This window comes from Rhinolophus hipposideros (assembly GCF_964194185.1).
Source record: "Rhinolophus hipposideros genome assembly, chromosome: 5".
NCBI classification, from domain to species: Eukaryota; Metazoa; Chordata; class Mammalia; order Chiroptera; family Rhinolophidae; genus Rhinolophus; species Rhinolophus hipposideros.
In genome coordinates this window covers 71694756-71705193 of record NC_138051.1, presented here as the reverse complement: position 1 = coordinate 71705193, position 10438 = coordinate 71694756, and the positions used below count along the sequence as shown (strand labels likewise).

The 10438-nt window shown below is 43.9% G+C and overlaps 1 protein-coding gene across 1 annotated transcript in view; it reads right to left on the bottom strand.

The window, feature by feature from the left end:
• Positions 1 to 494: 494 nt before the first annotated feature.
• The window catches only part of LOC308498085 (uncharacterized protein), a 57066-nt gene continuing 47122 nt past the window's right edge, over positions 495 to 10438 (bottom strand). Inside the window, exons 5-6 of the mRNA XM_081049402.1 lie at positions 5731 to 5851; positions 495 to 593 (exon numbers count right to left, since the gene is read on the bottom strand). The gene's annotated coding sequence lies outside the window, so the exon portion shown is untranslated. The remainder of the gene's footprint in view (positions 594 to 5730; positions 5852 to 10438) is intronic.

The window sequence follows — 10438 nt, the reverse complement described above, 5'->3', positions numbered from 1 at the left end:
CGTCAACAGTGGGACGATACTATCTAAATCCCAGCTGCACATAACTTCTGTTCTGAGGCTACCTCTATCTCTGAGGCAAGTCCAGAAGCCCAGGCATCCCAGTGCCACCTGGAGGGCTGTGGCAGATACAGGCTGACAGTGTCGTAGGAACAGTGGCCTCCACAGAGGAGGCTGGGGAAGACAAGTAACTGCTCCAGCCCTGAGTGGGATGCCAGGTCCTCCCGACACGTTACCAACCCCAAAACTTTTCACCTACATTATCTCATTTGATCCTCCCCACTCTCTAGTGATTTTAGTATTTGTAGTAGCCCCATGTGTGACCGCAAGGCAGAGACAGAGAGAAAGCTTATGGGAATGGAAATGTATTTTTAAGAACACCCAGGAACACCCAGGAAAGGAAAGAGGAAACCAGGGCCCCAGGCTCTCAATTCCAGGCTGTGAAGCAGGTTTCGCAAGTTACCAGGAAAGTTTCCCCCACACTGCTCAGCACCCACCTTTTTTCTCTTCTTCCAACTCTCATTGGGTGACTGGCTGCCATTCAGCATGGAGCCAGACCTATTGGGCTGAGTTCTCTCAGGTCACCTCTGAGGTATCTGTGACAAGATAATTGATATTAATTCATTTGCTGTATTTTTCCATTGCCTTTTCTTTCCAGGCTTTTTGTTGTTGTTTTCTTGCCTTAGGAATTCTTTCAGGACAGAAAGCAGAAGCTGCTTGAAGTTAATGGATCTCCTTGTCTTTGGTAAAAACCCTGGCTCATTAATGAGATGATGCAGATACCCAAAGGGAGAAGTGGGCGTGTGGGCTTTGAAGGACAAGGAAAGAGAAAGGAGAGTGCTCAGAAACCAGAAATATAGTAAAAGAGAAAACTCTGATGATGAGAATATAAACGCATTCCAGGGTCCTGGATAAGGACCAGATCTCAGAAGATGTGAAGCCTTAGGCATTGTGTTTCTACCCTCACCAAAAATTCCTGGGCCCCAAGAATGACTCAGAAACAGCAAAATCACCAAACTGGAAGAGACCTGAGGCATCAAAGGAAAACTCAGTATGAAGTATTGGCTGCTGAGTGGATGCGATGCCTTTACCCTTTTGCCCAATTAGGCACAATTTTTCAGGGGGTTGTGCCCCAAGAATGACAGATTAGTTATGTGCCCACTGAACAGGATTGGGGTCTCAGAGTCAGATTTACTTTGACTAAAGGAAAAAAGCGGAAGAGTACAATATTCCTAGTTCACATGGGTTGTAAAGTAGGAGTCACACCTGACAGGTATAGAAGCATGAATGACCCCCCTGTCCTGGTGTCACCAGCCTATGAAGACACCAGTTACATCTCCTTAATACCCAAATCTTATTCGCTCCAAGCTCCCACCAGCTAATGTAGGAATTCCAGTTCCATGTTCACTTGGTTAAGATGGTTTAGCCTCAACTAACAGAACACCAATATAAGGAAGATTCAAATATCTAAGGAAAAATATTATCTCACTAATGAGAGTTCCAGAAGTAGTGCCTTCCAGGTGTAGTACAATGAGCGGCTCAAGGAGTCCAGGACCCATGTTGTTTGCATCTCTCTGCTGTGCTGTCCTCAAGGTGTTGACTTTGTCCACCAGTTGGCTCCCTTTGTAGTTATGTCTTCGCCAGATAAAATTACATCCAGAGGAAGAAAAGGATGTTCTTCCTGTGTCTGCTTCTTTGAAGCACAGAAACTTTTTCCAAAAGTCCCTAAAGAATTCCTTTTATGTCTCATTGGCCAGAGCTGCGTGCATACCTACTCTTAAACCAATCTCTGGCAAGAGGAATGGGACCACCGTAGCTGGCGTGAAGGGTCAACCACAAAGAAAGAGTCAAGAAGCTAAAGAGTCAATCACAAAGAAAACTGACAAAGTGCTTTCCACCTCCCAAATATAGCATTACTCACTATTAGATTACGTAGACACCTGCCTTCCTCATGGTTGAGGTTGGGTCCTTCTTCACTTATGTTAAATGCTTTCTTGGGGACCCCTTCTACAGCATGGAAGGCTCTCAGACTTACTTATCAATTTCTGAATGCCAAATGGGAATGCTGCTCAAGGTTTCCTTCCCAGGAGACTCTTTGACAGAAATAGCTCCTTAGAGGAACATACGCCTGGGGAGAGGGGTGACCCATATTCCTATGCCAGACAAATCTAACATCAGCTCTGGCCCAGCCAAAATCTCCATTGTGTGGTTGCTTCCAGCTTGTCCCCAGACCTCATCCTGTATTCTGCCTCTAGGGGAGTAAAGTTGGGCCACTAGCAAAGCACGCTACATAAGCTATGGCAGCCACATTGGGAAAAGGCTAGTTGTAGGGGAAAGAGTAGGGAAAAGGCTACTCTTGTCTGAAGGAGGCTGTATACACGGCAACAAGATTTCCATTTCAGATTATTCAGTACATTGTATTGACCCCATTTTATATAAGAGGCAACTGAGGCACCGAGGGTAAAGTCACATACTAACATTCAGCTAGTTAAGTGGCAGAGCCGGGAACATTCTTACAAGTCTTTTTGTGGACATGTTTTTATTTCTCTTGGGTAAATGCCTAAAATTTTAATTGCTGGTTCACAGAGTATATGCATGTCTAACTACAAGAAACTGCTAAACTGTTTTCCAAAATAGTGTATGAGGTCCAGTTGCTCCACATCCTTATCAACACTTGGTGTTGTCAGTATTTTAATTTTAAGTATTATCCCACTAGAACCCTCTGAGAAATTGTTTGAAAATTGTTTGAAATTTGTCATGCGGGGTGGCCTGCGGGGTCTCAGCTCCCGCTCCCCACATAAGCACGCAGGACATGGTGAGGCCAAAAAGGAACACCCACGGAGCCATAAGTAGGGGAGTCATATCACTATATTCTCACCGGCGGCATCCGTCTCTCTTCAATCCGCTCTTGCTAGCCGCCATCTTTTCTGTTAGCGTAGCCACGGCAGTTATATTAATGGCCAATGTCTCACTGGTTACAGCTGACGGCCAACTAGCCACAGCTGATGGCCATCCAATCACAGTTGATGGCCATTTACTACCCGAGCCAGGCCTTCATGTGAGGCCGAGAGCCTGGAAACTGCTTTCTGGGGTTCTGTCCCCACAAATTGTTTGAGACTATTGTTGAACTCACAATAGTCTCTGAGGATTACATAGAGCTAATCACAAACTCCAGTGCTAAAGAACATATTATCCTCCAGACATTTCCAAAAGTTAAGAGGGTACCATTGTATTTTTTTAATCAAAAGCCCTTTTTCATAGATAGGTATAAAGTAGCACAGAAAAAAAAAGGTAGAAGAAGATACACTAAAAGGATAACAGTAATTGTACCTGAGGACTAAAATTTTAAGTGTTTTTTTTCTTTTCGGTTTTCTAGAGTTCCTACATTTTAAATAATGAACATGCACTACCTTTATTATATTAATAAGAAGAATGATGCCCTATATTTGTGTACCCCTGCCATTTGATGACATTTCATTGTGCCTTAGTACAAATATAGAGGCCATGACTGTAACTGATGGTTGATGATAAGCTCCCATGGGTGATGGCCAAGTTCTGCCCCTAGTCAACAGAAAAACAAACCTATTGAATTCTGACACCCTCCATTCCCTTCTTTCCCCAAACAAAAGATTATTTGAAAAGATTCATTGTTCTCTAAGCAAATGATATCAGCCCAGAAAAACATTTCTTTCAAAAGCTTTTCCAGAATGTTCTCATAAAGCCAAATCTCCTCGAGTGTGAGTCGAGGAGCCAGGAAAAGGGGAGACACTGATGGGTTACATATGGGCATCAGGGTGGATCGTGCCCTGAATCCCTGGGCATTGTCTCTCCTTCAACATGGGCTAAGGACAGAAGACAGGACAACCTTTCTGCCAATGACTTACAGCTAGCTTCTGCCCAACTCCTACTTCCCCTTTAAAAAATCAAAAACAAAACAAAACAAAACTCTGCTCCTCAGAATCCAGACTAGCAACTCTGGAGACATTAGCATATTCTGGCAAGCAGCCTGAAAGCTAATAGATAACAGGTTATCCAGGAAATAATTAGAAGCCTGCGCCCACATGGATCAGTTGCAAACACTGACCTCTGTCATTCAGGATATGACCCTGAAAGTAAAGAACCCTTCCTTCTTTCACTTTCAGGGATTGGGAAAATGTCAGGTCTCTCTCCCTTCTTTTACACCTTGACAAGTTAACAGGTGCTAAGTCTCCAATTGTGTCTTAACCACCCCGTCAGGGAGACCCAGCGGGTCCTCTCCCATGAGCCCCTGGGGCCAGGGCGGTGGGAATCCATCCATCTGGTGCCTGCTTCAAGGCTGATGCCAGCTTTTTTTTCAGTTTCCTGCCTGTGTCTCCAATCTTCTTCCCCTCTTTGCCCACACTTCTGCCCCTGCCCTGCTTCTTTCAAAGGCCACACCTAGCCTTAGAGGGAGATCTTTCTAGTTCTGACGTTTCTTTCCCGGTTCAACACATTGCAATTCCCCAGCTCTCCTCCCCAACATTTTTTGGTTTTTTGGTTTTTTGTTTTGTGGGGAAGGAACGAAATTCAGAAATAAAAGCTTTTGTCTATGTTTAAGGAATCCATACGCGTAAAGTACATATTTTGCATTACATCATTTCTGCTTTCAACAATGGATTCCAAAACTATTTTCTCTTCAAATCTTCTTTATCCTTTTATCCAGCAAGGTGTATAGATTTGAATGTAAACAGGGATGTAATGACAGACTGAGGCTCTCTCACTCTCTCTTAAGTAGATGGAAACAACCCATAATTCTCTTATAGATCATATAAATCAGTAAAATCAACTTTTAACCCCTGTCTTTGGATGGGGCTGGAAGGTATGCAGAACAGGCCTCCCCAACATGTGCCACTTTGGCAAATGAGTTATTTTGAGCTGAAGGCAATTGATATCCTGGAGGCTCAGGAGAAACTTTTATCTCTCCCTTAAAGAATTTAAATTAGGGGCCTTGCCCATAATAAGAATTATCACCAGAAATAACTTCTTATGACCTATCAATAGGGCCGGGCAATCTAACTACTAAACATCTGCTCTTTTTATTGTCCTGAGAATGACATCATCTTCCTCCTCTCTGAAGCCCCAAGGTGCCTTACCTCATCCTTAGCTAAGAATGCCAAAAATACCATTTTTATCTTTCTGTCTCTGAACCTCTCATGTATGTAGGAGTCTCTGACTCTCTCACGTATGTAGGGTTCCCATACATACGTAGGTAATTAAATTTAGTTATTTTCTCTTGTTAATCTGTTTCACATCTTTTTGATTATTAGACCAGCCGAAAGGGCCTAGACCAGTAGAGGAAAGTTTCTTACTCCCCAACAGGCTCATGTTTTTCTTTCTTAATATCAATGGGAATAACTGTAGCTACCATGTTCTGAGCACAAACATGTGCTGGACTATGCTAAGCACTTCATGTGCATTGACTTATTTAACCCTTTCCACTGTACTGTTTCATTATCCCCATTTTACAGATGAGAAAACAGAGGCCTGGAGAAATTAAATAAGGTGTGGTTTTTTTTTAAGGTGAAAACAGCAAAATTTCTGAAATTCAAATCCCTGTCTGTCAGATTCCAAAGTTCCATCCTCTGTCACCTATGTGAAAAGTGCTTGGAAGGAAGCTATCAATTAATGCAAGTTATTATTATTACTTAACAATTTCTACTAGCACCCAATAGCTAGATTTACCCAGAAGTTACTATTTCAGGTAGCATAACTTACATTTTCCTGCCAAAGACAAGTCCTCCAGACTTCTCTGCCTTAGCTTAAGACCTCCCCAAAAACAGACACTGTTGTTCTTCAAGTTGCGAATAGTTGATTGGGATGGTCATCCCAGAAAGCTCTGTGGGAAAATGGGGAAATTGAGTCAGGTAAGGCAGGCAAGGTAACAAAGGGTGTTAGTAACTAGGTTACCACAGAGGGGGAAGGGAGGGACTACGTCCCACTGTGACTCTGAGAAATTGTTTGGAACACACCTCAGAATGATCCCTGAGGACACTTATACCCATCCCCCATGAGTAAGTGTTACTCCTGGCATTTCCTCTCTGCCTGCTTCAAGGGCAAGCACTCTCCAGGAGCCAGAGCATACCCAAAGGCAGCAAGAAGCAGGAAACTATTCGTACATTGGGGAACAACTGGCAGGTGACCTGGGGTGGGCCAAGGACTATGGGTGGGGCTCTGACTGCTAGCTACTCAGTAATCTCCCAATGTTGCTAATGTATACTCTAGGTAAGTTTTTTTTTCTTGTCACAAACACCTGCCAAACAGCCCCATCGTTTGTTCTTTGAACTGTTTCATCTTTGAACCATACGTGCCTGCTTAGAACTTTTTTTTAGCAATTCTGGATAATCGAGCTCCCTGAAGGTATCCATAATTATGATAGACACATGCATTGCACCTTCTAGTTTACGAAATTACAAAATTACTTTTGGGAGCCGGCCTAGTGGCTCAGGTGGTTGGAGCGCCATGCTCCTAACACCCAGATCACTGGTTGGATTCCCACATGGCCAGTGAGCTGCGCCCTCTACAGCTAAGATTGTGAACCACAGCTCTCCCTGGAGCTGGGCTGCTGTGAGCAGCCATAGGTCGGCGTGAGCTGCCATTGCTGCTGTGAGCAGGGCTCATAATACCAGCCTGGGCCAGGGAACTGTGTCCTAAACAACTAGACTGAGAAGCAATGGCTTGAACCGGAGTGGGGGGGGGGAGATGAAAAAAGGAAAAAGAAAATTACTTTTGCATATATAATCTCATCTAATCCTCATGGTAAACTAGTGAGGTGGATGATAGTCCTCGGTAGAAGGATTTTTCCATCCTTCTACAAGGGATTAGAAACAGTTGAGTGATTTCAGTTAAGATGATTCCAAAGTAAGTTTTGTAGCATCTCTCCTTTACTTAAAGAGTCCCTAACGGACCTAAAAAGACCGATTCTGGCCAATTTATTCGGGTTTAGAAGCTTTAAGAATATTGGTGCTTTTAGATTAATAAAGAAATTCAGTCACTTTATTTGTTTTTCTCAGAGTACGCATGCAACAAGAGGCTGAAATGAAAGTTTCTGCTAAGGCCTGAAGACAATAGAGATCACGTTCCAATAAAAGGTATCACACCCCACTGCAGGCTTTGGAAGAAAGGTATGCAAAGAAAACCAGTTTCATGACTCTTGTATCCCTCATTCATGGTGCCAACATGGCCAGTAATTTGGAGATGAAGAAGGAGGATTTCTGGACAAAGATTTTAGTGTGCCATGAGTCCACTTTCACCTATGCGGGAGAAAAGAGAGTTACAGGGGACTCATTGCTTAGGGAAAGGGGATTCAACTTGTTCCCTGAGAGAGCTTACTACGTGTCCCTTATAGCTTAGGAGACGCAGTGCACAGGTATCCAATTCCCACCCAGAACATCTAAAGGACAAGTGATGGGTTGACTATGGTTCTGATTGTGGAATACAGGGGAGGTAGCTAGGACAGCTTTTGTTCCGAAAATTTGTCACAACAGAGGATATGTGAGTGTATGGCCATATGTGGCCTCACAGGGTTGGCAGTGAAGAGATTGAGATGCAAAACCAATACCCAACAGTTTGAGATGATGGGAGTAATAGGTTCTTTACAGTGTGTCATTGCTATTCTTTTGAGAGGAAGAGGACATCAGTTGACATGATATACACTCACTCAAAAGGGTGGTATATTAGTGATACTTACATTCAGCAAGCTGTGCGGGGATTAAGTTGGCTACAGATGTGTACATCTTTTAACAAAACTGCTGGAATAAGAGAACTAAAGGATATTTCCATTTTAGAATAATAATAGCTAATGTTTGTGGGGTGCCTTTTATGTACAGGTGCTGGTATTTCTTGTGTGTTAACTCATTTAAGCCCATGGAAATCCTATGAGAAGGTGCTATGACAACCTCAACCTTAGAGATGGGCTCAACGAGGCCCAGAGACTGAGCTGTGTGCTCAAGGACCCACAGGTAGGAGGCGAACTTCAGCCTGGCTGGTGTAGCTCCGGAACCCACCTCTTAACTGCACCATACAGCCTCTCTTTAAGCATAATGGAGGGAAATAAGCCAAGCAAAACTGAGAATTTCTAGTCATTGTCTGTGGGCAGGAGGAAATGTTGAGTTGGGCTAAAAGCAGTGGTATGCTGGTAAATTGGCTTCCCCCAGTTCCCCCCCAAAATCCCTGGTTTATGACATTTGTCAGTTTCCTGGGTGTAAGGGTGAGAAGCTTCAACTTCAAAGTAAGAAGTTATGAGACTGAATATTTCAGCTATTAAATTTATACTGTGTGATCTGAAGTGGCCAGAGGATTATTGGTACTACTAAGTGTGACCAGAAAGTCATGAGACTTGCCCTAAATGTTATCTGGGGTAGGGGAAGAGCTTGCTCCCCTGAACAAAACAGAAAGGACAGTGGGAGACGAAGTCAAATTTTCTTTGATTATGTACACTCCATGAGTCGTGTTTATTTGGCTTGATGATCATTTATATTTCCAATACTAGAAAATTTCCTAGTGCACAGGGAAAGAGTCAGATGTGGTTTATGAGCTAGACTCTCGTTCAGAATCCCAGGAGACTTCTCTGGAGAAGTGACACCAACTATATGAATACGTCAGTGCCCACAGCCACTGTGGGGCCGTGGTCAAGAGGTCTCCATTGCTTTCTACCCAACTTAGAAGCCGAGATTGTAAATGGTGAGACCCACCACTGCTCTCATTGCTGCAAGACCTTGGAGGCAGATGGCTGCATATTCATTGGGAATCCCAAACTCAGTCTAAAAATCCACTATATGTGCCCCCTAGAGACTGCCCAATGATGAATCTGTTAAGAATTTGAATCCCTTTGGATGAATGAATTGGATAATGGCTGTGAATATTACAATAAACAACATGTTTGGGGAGATCTTCTGAACTTATTGCCTCTCAGCTCCAAACCTACCCTCTGTACTCAGCCTTGTGATGCTGGAGCTGGGACTCTGCAAACCATATTCAGCTTTGCCAGATGGCTCCACATTAGCTCTCCCAATGGGAAACATTAGAGGGAGACAGCATGGCTGCAGGAGAAAGTAAGGACTCATTCCTTCCTGTCTGCTTCCTGTGGGTTTCCTGTTCCCATCCAGGTCACCCTAGCCTCACCTCTTCACCCTAACACTGGCAGTCCTTTCCTGCAGCAGCATTTGCACGCAGTTCACAGTTTTTCCAACACTTACAGCACCAGCCTCATCACACTCTCCCCTCCCAGAAGATACCAGGTCCCCACAGGGCCCTCAGAAATCCCAGTTCAGCTGAGCAGCGCCTCCTCCTCAAAGTCTGACTTTCAAGTTTCTCCGTTGTAATAATTCCTACCTCTTCCCACACACGACCTAGGCGTGGTGGCTGCTCCTGCAATTGCTGCCTCTGTGATACCTCAGTGCACTCTTTTTGCCTTTTCAGTTACCTAGTTGACAACTTCATATTTAGCTAACAATTATTATAGTACCTTCTCTGTTCAAATAACTGATGATGTTTCTGAATGATACATACCTTAATGAAAAATAGAGAAGTGGAGTATTTCAGGGGACTCGGTGGGATAAAAAATCAGTGAGGCCTCTGCGGAGAAAGGCTAGGAAATTTTTTAGAGTAGTTTCTTAACTTTCTTTTTGAATCATGGAGCCCTCTGAGGGACAGATGAAAACAATGAGCTGTCTTTCAGAAACTGTAAGTATCAGCACATCCCCCACCTCCAACCCTCACAGGCAATTTTACACCCAGTTGTAGTGGCTGGTAGACCCCAAAACCCAGGTTAATAATTCCTGTGGAAGAATGTTGGCCGGATCGAGCCTCCGTTTTGGAGAAAATCTGGTTTGCTCTCAGAGGCTGTTGCCTGAACCTAAGAAAAGTCTAACAAAAGGACTGTCAGTACTGGGTTGCCAAGGAGCTGTCCTAGATTTTCAAACTCCCTGAATTTGAGATAAATATCCTGACTGTGGACCTGCCAACCATGCTGGATTTGTAGTTGATCTTAGATCTGAGGCCTTAAAAATGTACCTTTTTCAGCAACAACTATTTTACTCAGGGGGCCCAGCCAACAAGAATGAGGTATTCTGAGGCAGAGCCCTGTTTTCAGACTCTCCTCTCTAGAGGCCCCTGGCTGACCCAGCCAGCTGACCTGGACAGGTCCCAGCTGCTCTCTGTCCTTCAGTAGCCACCTATGGTGTAGCCTTCCCAGAGAGAAACGCTAGTCGCCATCTCCTGGCTGGCACTATTATTGCATGCCAATTGTCCAGAAAACAATTTGTGGTATCTAGTTTCTAAGTAAGGATAAGAACTTTTGTTTTATGTGAGTTAATTATTTGGATGCGTTTTGTGGAGGGTTATGCCCCAGACCATTAAAGGGAAGAACACAGAGTTTGGGGATAGTTATTACCTCTGGCCTTAGTGTTTCCGTTTCTAAGACAAG